At 49.0% G+C, this 9,007-nt stretch overlaps 1 long non-coding RNA gene across 1 annotated transcript in view; it reads left to right on the top strand.

Annotated features, from left to right (window-relative positions):
- Positions 1-1,802: 1,802 nt before the first annotated feature.
- LOC147578538 (uncharacterized) overlaps positions 1,803-9,007 on the top strand; it is a 36,593-nt gene continuing 29,388 nt past the window's right edge. The window contains exon 1 of the long non-coding RNA XR_015255325.1: positions 1,803-2,736. This is a non-coding gene — a long non-coding RNA (uncharacterized LOC147578538). The remainder of the gene's footprint in view (positions 2,737-9,007) is intronic.

The following is a 9,007-nucleotide window of genomic DNA, read 5'->3' as shown; positions in this document are numbered from 1 at the left end:
CTGACTCACTGATGCATCCAGGCACCACTCAGATGCCCCAAATCCCAGCCCGGGTCCAAGGTCTGGGCTGGCCCTCCTGTGATACTCAGGGTATGGGAAGCCTTGTCCTTGGGAGGGACACACTCTCTCACAGCTCCCCTGTCCACAGAACTTCCTGTTGCCTCTCAGTCCTGTTCCACCCATTGTGCCCGGTTCTGGAAAGCTTCTGAGTGCAAACTCTGGTCTAGGTGACTTCGCTGACCTTTGCTACCTCCCTGGGCTCTGCCCAGCCACCTCCCTGAACTCTACTGAACACACACGGACACGAGCCCCCTCCTTTCCCTCCCCTTCTCTTCCAGATTCCCCCTTCCCGTGATGCCTCCTCCTTCTTTCCCCTCCAACTCCTCACCCCTCCTCACCGTCCTCTTTTCCTTCCCCCTCCTCTCTCTCCTGCTCTCCTCCCTCCGGCTCAAGAACTTTCCAGGCTGGGGTAAATCCCACTCTATTCATCCAGACTTTGCTGGAGAATCAGCTGAATTCTCCTAAGGATTTAGGTTTTGAATAACAAAAGCCAGAAAGCCCGGTTGTTTTGTTTTCTATCCTAATAGAAGCCTCCCCTAGGGCAGCGAGCACCGGACCCCCTTTCAGCTTAGATGGGGAAGGAGAGTATGTAATTGGAAGAGACGGAGTAGAGGAGCTCGTATCTAAAACTACCTTTCCCTCCGTCACACCTGTTGTCACTTCGGAAGAGTTTTGTGGGGCACAGTTCAGGGAAACTCTGCAGGTGCCATCCCACGTGGCCTACAGAGAACACGCCGGGGGCTGAGGAGGTGCCGCAGCAAGGCTCGGGGCCCCCAGTGCGCGACTGACAGCGGGGGAGCGCTTTCCTCCGCACAGCGGCAGCCCTTCTGGAGCGGGCGCAGAAGGGGAGGGCGGAACGGACGGAATCCCGGTTGACCCCAAGTTACCGGAGTCCCAGGGACAGCTGAGGGCGAGCGGGGTGGGGGTGGGGGCCGGGGTGGGGAGGCTGCTGTTCTTGACGGCTTCTTGAAAACCTTGGAAGAGTGTATCTTCACGGTTGCCCTTGTGTTTCCACAGGCACTGATTTCTGGCACGTTTGAAAAGGATCCTGACTCCCACTGTGATAGTATAGGGTTCTGAAAGCATCTTAAAATCCTTTGGAAAATTAATATATTGATCGAGAAATGACAAAATGTGAAAACTCCACCAGACTAAAAGAAATTCAAACCCGGTTAAATGGGCATGATTTAATAGCAGGCTATTTCTAAATTGTTTATTTCACACAGTGTTTATATTGGTGGCAACTATGATAACAAATCCCAGGGCCTTGATAAGATCAACAAATTACCAAGTGCTAATTGTTTCTGGCAGGTGTAAGTGAGGAGATAAATAGCATATAAATTAAACTGCTGTGTGTGAGGGTGCCATTCCGGGACTCACGACTTTTCTGCACTCTGCAGCTAAGTAATTCCTCTTATCCCATAATTAGACACTTGTACCTTTAAAAACTGCACTCATTAATGCATATATTACCCTTCCACTGCCAGAGTTAGAAGAAAACAGATAAGGGGCAGTAGTCTAAGAAATTGAATATCAATGACTTTGCATCCCTTTGTCACCTTTGAAATGCAGGCCATCTGTCTTGGGTCACGTTTGGTCATCTACATAGTTGTTCCATGTGCTCAAGGGTGGCTGTCATCACAGCTGGGCCTGCGTGGCCTGGCCCCTTTCAAGATCTTGCCTCAGATCTGCTTTTTTTTTTTTTTTTTAAGTTTATTTATTTATTTTGAGAGAGACAGAGACAGCACGAGTGGGGGCGGGGCAGAGAGCCAGGGAGAGAGGGAGAATCCCAAGCAGGCTCCGTGCTGTCAGCACAGAGCCTAAGTGGGGCTCAAACCCATGAACCACGAGATCATGACCTGAGCTGAAACCAAGAGTTGGACACTCAACCGACCGAGCCACGCAGGCGCCCCTCTCAGATTCACTTCTCAGTGTTGTTATGCCACCACATTTATTCAATGACAGCCGAAGTGTCTTAACTTTATCATAAATGCCAGTTGTCCCCTTCCCGGCTTCCTATCTCAAGTGAGAATCATAAGGGTCGAATGTTACTACCACATTATTTTACTAGAAATGCAGACATACAGCGCAATGCAATGTGACAGGTTGTTTTCTTTCCTTTTTTCTTCAGCCTCTGTACATCTGCTTAAGAGTGTTATCTGGATAATGTTATTTTTCATTCTGCTTTAGTCATGGTATGTCAAATGCGTTTGAAATTCTAAGGACAAAAATGCATCCATTCGTTGTTAATTTCATCCATGTATCCGTCCATCTGCTCATCCATTTATCCATCCATACGTTTACTTCATCATTTTTTCTTTGCATTTCTTTACAAAACTCTTTTGGTTCAGATCCTGTGCAGGGTGCTAAATAAAAGACACATTTTTTTCTGCTGAGCTCAGAGGGAGAGGCCAGAGTTGTAAATACTGATTACAGCATAAAGCTGTGGGGAGGCCCCACCCAGCGTGGGCTTGGGCAGGAAGATTCCAGTGAGGAGATGAGAAAGCCAAGAGGAGCAGCAAAGAGCAACAGCTTGTAGGCCCTTGGGTTGGGCTATCCTCAGAAGGACGTAAGTGCCCTGTGTCTGGGGTACCCAGTGTCCAGAAGTAGCCTGTGAAATGAGGCACAGCACCTGGCCAAGCTTATCCCATTTTTCCCTCCCGGCAGCCCTGAGATGTAAGTACATTTCTAGCTGCTCTATGGTGGGGATCAAGAGGGATGGAGGAAGAAATCCCTGCCGCCCCTGCCTACCGTGACCTTGGGAAAGGAACTTAACTTCTCTGGGTCTCAGTTCTTCGTATGTTAAATGGAGATCAGAACAGTTTCTCTGTCTCAGGCTTGTGAGGATGAAATGAATTTGTAGGTAGCAAATAGCAGCTATCATGACTGATCCCACTGATTAATGTTGGTGAGTGTAATTAAGTGACCAAACCACCCAGCCGAGAGGGGCCGAGTCAGACTGGAGTCAAACTAAGACTGCTTCCTTCCCCGGGGTACTATGTCCCCTGGGACCACACACGATGGCACCAAATCAAGACCGGATGCAACCAGGAAAGGCGTCCTGCACAAGGTGGCATCTGGGCTGAGTTTGGTAGAAGGGCAGGGAGTTTGCCAGGGAAAGAGGTGGGGAAAGGGGATGGAACAGACTGTGTGAGGACTGGAGGCCTGAGTAAGTCTGGCATGTTGAGGGCACTGAGATAAGGCTGGGGGGTGGTGGGGAGAGTGGGGCCAGAGCACAGATGAAGACCACCTGGGGTGTTTGGACCAGATCTTGAAGGCCTTGCAGATTCTTTGTTTTCTGTTTAGCGCCAGTCGTATGCTTCTGTGAGGAGGTAGGAAAAAGTGAAAGAGGAACTTAAAAGTACAGGTCACCTGTACTTACAATTTACTTACTGTTTCTCTTGAAATGACTTGCTCTTTTTACATAAATTTGTTTTCAAAAGAAACTTTATTTTTTTTTTCATTTAAAAAAAAATTTTTTTTTAACGTTTTATTTATTTTTGAGACAGAGAGAGACAGAGCATGAACAGGGGAGGGGCAGAGAGAGAGGGAGACACAGAATCGGAAGCAGGCTCCAGGCTCTGAGCCATCAGCCCAGAGCCCGACGCGGGGCTCGAACCCACGGACTGCGAGATCGTGACCTGAGCCGAAGTCGGCCGCTTAACCGACTGAGCCACCCAGGCGCCCCTCAAAAGAAACTTTATATCGTAACCGTAAACGGTAAGCCCACGATAAGCCCCCGGTGCCAGATGTGTTCCAGAATTCACATTTTTTTTTTCTGATTTCAAAAGGTGATATAGTGCATATATGCAACATCACTTAACATCCCCAGAGGGCCAAAGAATGAATGAATATTTCTGCAGAGAAATGTATGAATATTTACACCAAGCAGCATAAAGACTATTTATAGATTGCCTCAAATCAGCTTTGGCTCCAAACTTACAAAAAAAAACCTTTCATTTTCTTCAGAGCTTTTTGGAATTCAGAATGTGGGTGAGTAGTATCACTTGCTGGACATAAAAGGTAACAGAAAATGTATTCATTGCAAACGAAGCAATGTGATTAGCGTCCAGCCCACCCTCCCTGCTGTGGCTGCAGAAGGGCTCTTGTTGAAAGGGAGAGTCACAGGGAGGTGTTGACAGCCTCCCCTGGCAACGTTGACAGTGGGAGAACTGGGAGCAGGGAGTCCAGGAGCTCCGTGTGATATTCTTGCAACTTCTCTGGAAATCTAAAACGATTCTAAGTTAAAAGTTTATAAAATGAGCGAACAAACAAGGTGACTAACACCAAACCGGACTTTTTCCTTGACACTGAGAAATGAGAGTGAAAAGCAAACTCACTGTTCTCACGTCGGCACCCCATCTTCTAATGCCTCCCTGTCATCCTGCCTGAAGTCATCCCAGGGCAGCTCTGGGCCTTGGGAAATCTTGGCTGGGTCTGGGCTGGGTCAGGCCAAGGGCCTTGGGCTTTTTCTGTAGACGATGAGGTTTGATTAGAGGTGTGTAAGTGGGTTTGGGGGTGCCTTCATCCTGGTGTAGAGGTGAGCAGTTTGGCAGGAGTAGAAGAAGTCGGGCAGGGGGGAGGAAATGTTGGTGGTCATGAAGGGACAGATGTAGGACAGATATGGGAGGGTGGGAGGGCTCAAAGTCCCCACTGGAGGTGCTGGGGCAGGGCCGGGGTATGTAGGAGGTGTGTTAGAGGTCTGGATGGGGCAGGATGCTGACTTTGAGGGGGCCTAAGTCACCTTACGGAAAATGTCCTTCATGGGGCCAGAAGCCAGAGCTCAGAGCCAGAGACACAGATCATAAAGGGGCTGGAAGATCTCTCCAGGAGAGAGAAAAGAACCCTCTGTTGCCCCAGCCCCTCAGGTCCCCACCCCCACCGGCTCGGTGATTTAAACTGTGGAGGAGAGGGAGGAGACCAGGCTTCCTACAAATTGGGAAACAGGCAGGGAGCCCCTCATTCTGGGTGGAAAAGGAAGCTTCGTTCCTGGTTGTTAACCGTGAGGCCAACGGCGTTGAAATCTAATTCACAAAGGACGGAGACCCTCCCCTACAGGGCCTGATTCCCGATTCCCAGGGTTGCCTAAAGGGGAGCTGTTGTATCAAAGGCAAAGGAACCAGTACCAAAAAAGAAAAAAGAAAAAGAAAGATGCACATGGAGACGTCCCAGAGAAAGCAAAGAAACGGCGTGGGCTTCTCCAGAGTCTGCAGGCCTGTTTGCACGCAGATGACAATCATCCTGCCCACGTGCCTGATTTTGCCCCCCAAACTCTCTCCTGTCTACCAGCCTCTTGCCTGATTCAACACTGGAGACCAAGCCAGTGCTATTCTGGCACTTAACCCAGCTGCTGGAAGCAGGAGAGAAACTGGCTACCTGGGGCAGGTTGCCGACCCTGGATACTGGCCTGCAGAGGCCATTCTGGCCCTGGACTGCCGGTGGGCCCTGGCTGCCTGGTGCGGTCCCCTGCCCCCCCGAAGGCTGGGAGGAGTGGCAGCCGGCTGCGGGCCTGCCCGGGAAGCCGGTCAGCCTGACATCCCCAGCAGATGTCAGTCTGGGAACAGGAAGCAGCTTGTTTGGGGCTTCTAAAAATAAATAAATAAATAATAACTATAACCACAAGAATCGTCTTTTATTCCAAAGTAAAAAAATGCTTTAATGACTAGAGCATTTAGCACATCGGGGGTTTTCATTGTTTTCAATTATGTGCAATTCTGAAAGGAGAGCACAAATTCGGAGCCTGAATGGAGAATTGTGGGGCTGCGGATTTGTGCTGTTTTAAACATTTGCTTTACTACTTTAAGAAGAGAACTGTAAAATGGAAATAATGATATATTATTACAAGTAAATTACACTGTGGAGTAGCATTAATATTGCAGTTGAAACCTAGAATTTGAAATAAAGATGGAAATATTCATTTGTACATAGTTTTTGTTCTTAGAAAAATGATTTGGAATTAGGCGAGAAGCTTCCTTCTGCGTCTGCGTACCCAGCCAGGCTCAGCGCTCCCGCCCAGCCGCCTCGGCCACCCCTTCAGCCCAGCAGCGGGGCCCTGGGGGGCCCGCTGGGGCAGGGACCCCGGAGTTCTCAGTGCCTGGTGTGCTGGCACAGGGTGGGGGGCCTCCGTGCCTCCCCAGCAAGGGGAAAAAAATTAATGCATTCCAGAAATACGTGATTTGGAAAGCAGAGATGGGGTGGTGGGTGGACCTCATAGTTTTATGTGCGTGGGGACAGAAACTGGATGAGGAGATGGTGATAGCAGGTGATAGATGAGCCTTACTTACTCTTTGGTAGTCCCTCTCTCCCTTCACAGAAGCAGGCCCTATTGCCAGACCTCGTCCCCCATCCGTGCCTCCCTCCTCCCCTTCAGGGAGGAGGGCAACAGGGGAAAGCTTAGGGTCTGTTACTTCCTTCTATTTGTTTATTAATTCGAGTGTTTTTTTATTAAAAAATTTTTTTTCTTTTTATTGGAGAACTCTCCTCCCTCCAGTGTTTTAAAACCAACCTCAGGGGCGCCTGGGTGGTGCAGTCGGTTAAGCGGCCGACTTCAGCCAGGTCACGATCTCGCGGTCCGTGAGTTCGAGCCCCGCGTCGGGCTCTGGGCTGATGGCTCGGAGCCTGGAGCCTGTTTCCGATTCTGTGTCTCCCTCTCTCTCTGCCCCTCCCCCGTTCATGCTCTGTCTCTCTCTGTCCCAAAAATAAATAAAAAACGTTGAAAAAAAAATTTTTTAAACCAACCTCAGATAGCTGAGCCCTGCTATGTTTTCTGAACCAAACATCGCGGCCTACTGCGCCCCATTACTTCTGAGACCAGGGCCCACACTGCTCCCGTGGCCTCGCCAACCAGTGTCCTGACCTGGCCCTGTCCACTCTGCCAGACTCTCCTCCAGTCTTCTCTGCCTTTGTCCCTGGGGCCTCTCAGTGCGGCTCCCTCTCCTCCCTCATCCCCCACTCAGGCCACCAAGCCCACCTCCGGGGCAGTCCCTCCCCCTCCAGACGCCAGTGTTTCTGTCACAGCCTTAGCACTTTTAGAATTTACCAGTGTATTCCCCCCCCCCCCCCCCCCGTTTGATCACGAGTTCCCTGGAGTAACTGAATTCACATGTATACCCCTTGCCCTTGCAGGGAGTAACAATGCATGGTTGTTGAATGAATGATTTGGCAGTTTGGGAGGTGGGATTGGGAAGTATTATTTATTGAGCACGTCACAACAAAAGATGGGAGGCACCCGGCTGGCTCAGTCAGAAGAGCATACGGCTCTTGATCTCGGGGTCCTGATCTCTCTTTTTTTTTTCAACGTTTATTTATTTTTGGGACAGAGAGAGACAGAGCATGAACGGGGGAGGGGCAGAGAGAGAGGGAGACACAGAATCGGAAACAGGCTCCAGGCTCTGAGCCGTCAGCACAGAGCCCGACGCGGGGCTCGAACTCACGGACCGCGAGATCGTGACCTGGCTGAAGTCGGACGCTTAACCGACTGCGCCACCCAGGCGCCCCGATCTCTCTTTTTACAAATGAGGTCAGAGGCATTTAGTAACTTGCCTCAAGACACACAGCCAGGAAGAGACAGAGCAAGGATTACAATTCAGGTCTGACTCCCCCCCCCCCCCCATCATCTTTGGACCCTGCACGATGGAGTGAGGGCTGATTCACAGAATCCCCAGCATGTACACTGAGCACCACAAAGAGACCTTTATGGCCCTGATGGGTTCCTTGGAATCTCCAGGATGGCCTGGCAAATACCAAGGGTCCTGGTAACCAACCCGTGCCTCCCACCTTTGTAAACTTTTATGTGCAAGACTTCAAACCTGGAGGAAAGTTGAAAGAGTAGGAGAAGGAACATGAGTGTATCTTTCATATGGCAAATACTCATGTGCCCTTATACAGGTATTTCTGTTAGGGGGTTGGGGTTTTTCGGTTTTTGGCTTTTTTGCTAAACTGCTTACCTTGCAGATATTTATGGCACTTGACTTCTAAATATGTCAGCATGTTTCTGTTAGATTTGCCTCCATAACTACAGCACCAGGATCACACCTACGAATTTCACATATACTTGATCATTAAAGTATAGTCTTTATCCAAATCCCCTAATTAGTTCAGAAACAGCATTTTATAGCTGTTTTTGATTTCATCAGGATCTGTTGAAGGATCACAGATTTCATTGAGTTATCTTTTCTCCTTAGTCTCCTGTAACCTCAGTTTGACGTTTTCTTCTTTTTCATGATCCTGATATTTTTGAATTTAGACTAATTTTCTTAAAATTAAAAAAAAATTGGGGCGCCTGGGTGGCTCAGTCAGTTAAGCATCCGACTCAGGTCGCGATCTCATGGTTTGTGAGTTCAGGCCCCACATCGGACTCTGTGCTGACAGCTCAGAGCCTGGAACCTGCTTCAGATTCTGTGTCTCCCTCTCTCTCTGCCCCTCCTCTGCTCATGCTCTGTCTCTGTCTCCCAATAATAAACGTTAAAGAAAAAATATATATAAAATTGTTTTTTCATGTAAGCTCTACATACAATATGGGGCTTGAACTCTTGACCCTCAGATCAAGAGTGGTATGCCTTGCCAATTGAACCAGCCAGGTGCCCCCGGACTAATTTTCTTATAGAGTGTCCCACGTTCTGGATTTCTCTGTTCCCTTACTTTTCTTCCCAGGAATGCTACATAGGTGACCTTGTGTATTTACCACTCCGTTATTTCAGGAGGCATATAATGTCAGTCTGTCCCATTATAGGTGATGTCATTATGTTTGATTACTTGGTAGGCAGCCTCCAGGATGGCCCCAATTGTCCCCAGCTCCGGAATTCATATCCTGTTTGTCTCCCTCCCCTTGAGTGCAGGCTAGACTTAGTGACTCACTTCTAAAGACTGGAACATGGCAGGAGATATAGAATGTCACTCCCGAAATTAGGTTATAAAAAGATGGTGGTTTTCATTTCGGGAGCTCTCT

Source organism: Puma concolor, chromosome C1, assembly GCF_028749965.1.
Source record: "Puma concolor isolate L17-30 chromosome C1, mPumCon1.1.hap2, whole genome shotgun sequence".
Classification (NCBI taxonomy): domain Eukaryota; kingdom Metazoa; phylum Chordata; class Mammalia; order Carnivora; family Felidae; genus Puma; species Puma concolor.
Note: the sequence above shows the minus strand (reverse complement) of the source record. Positions and strands in the feature narration are given on the sequence as shown.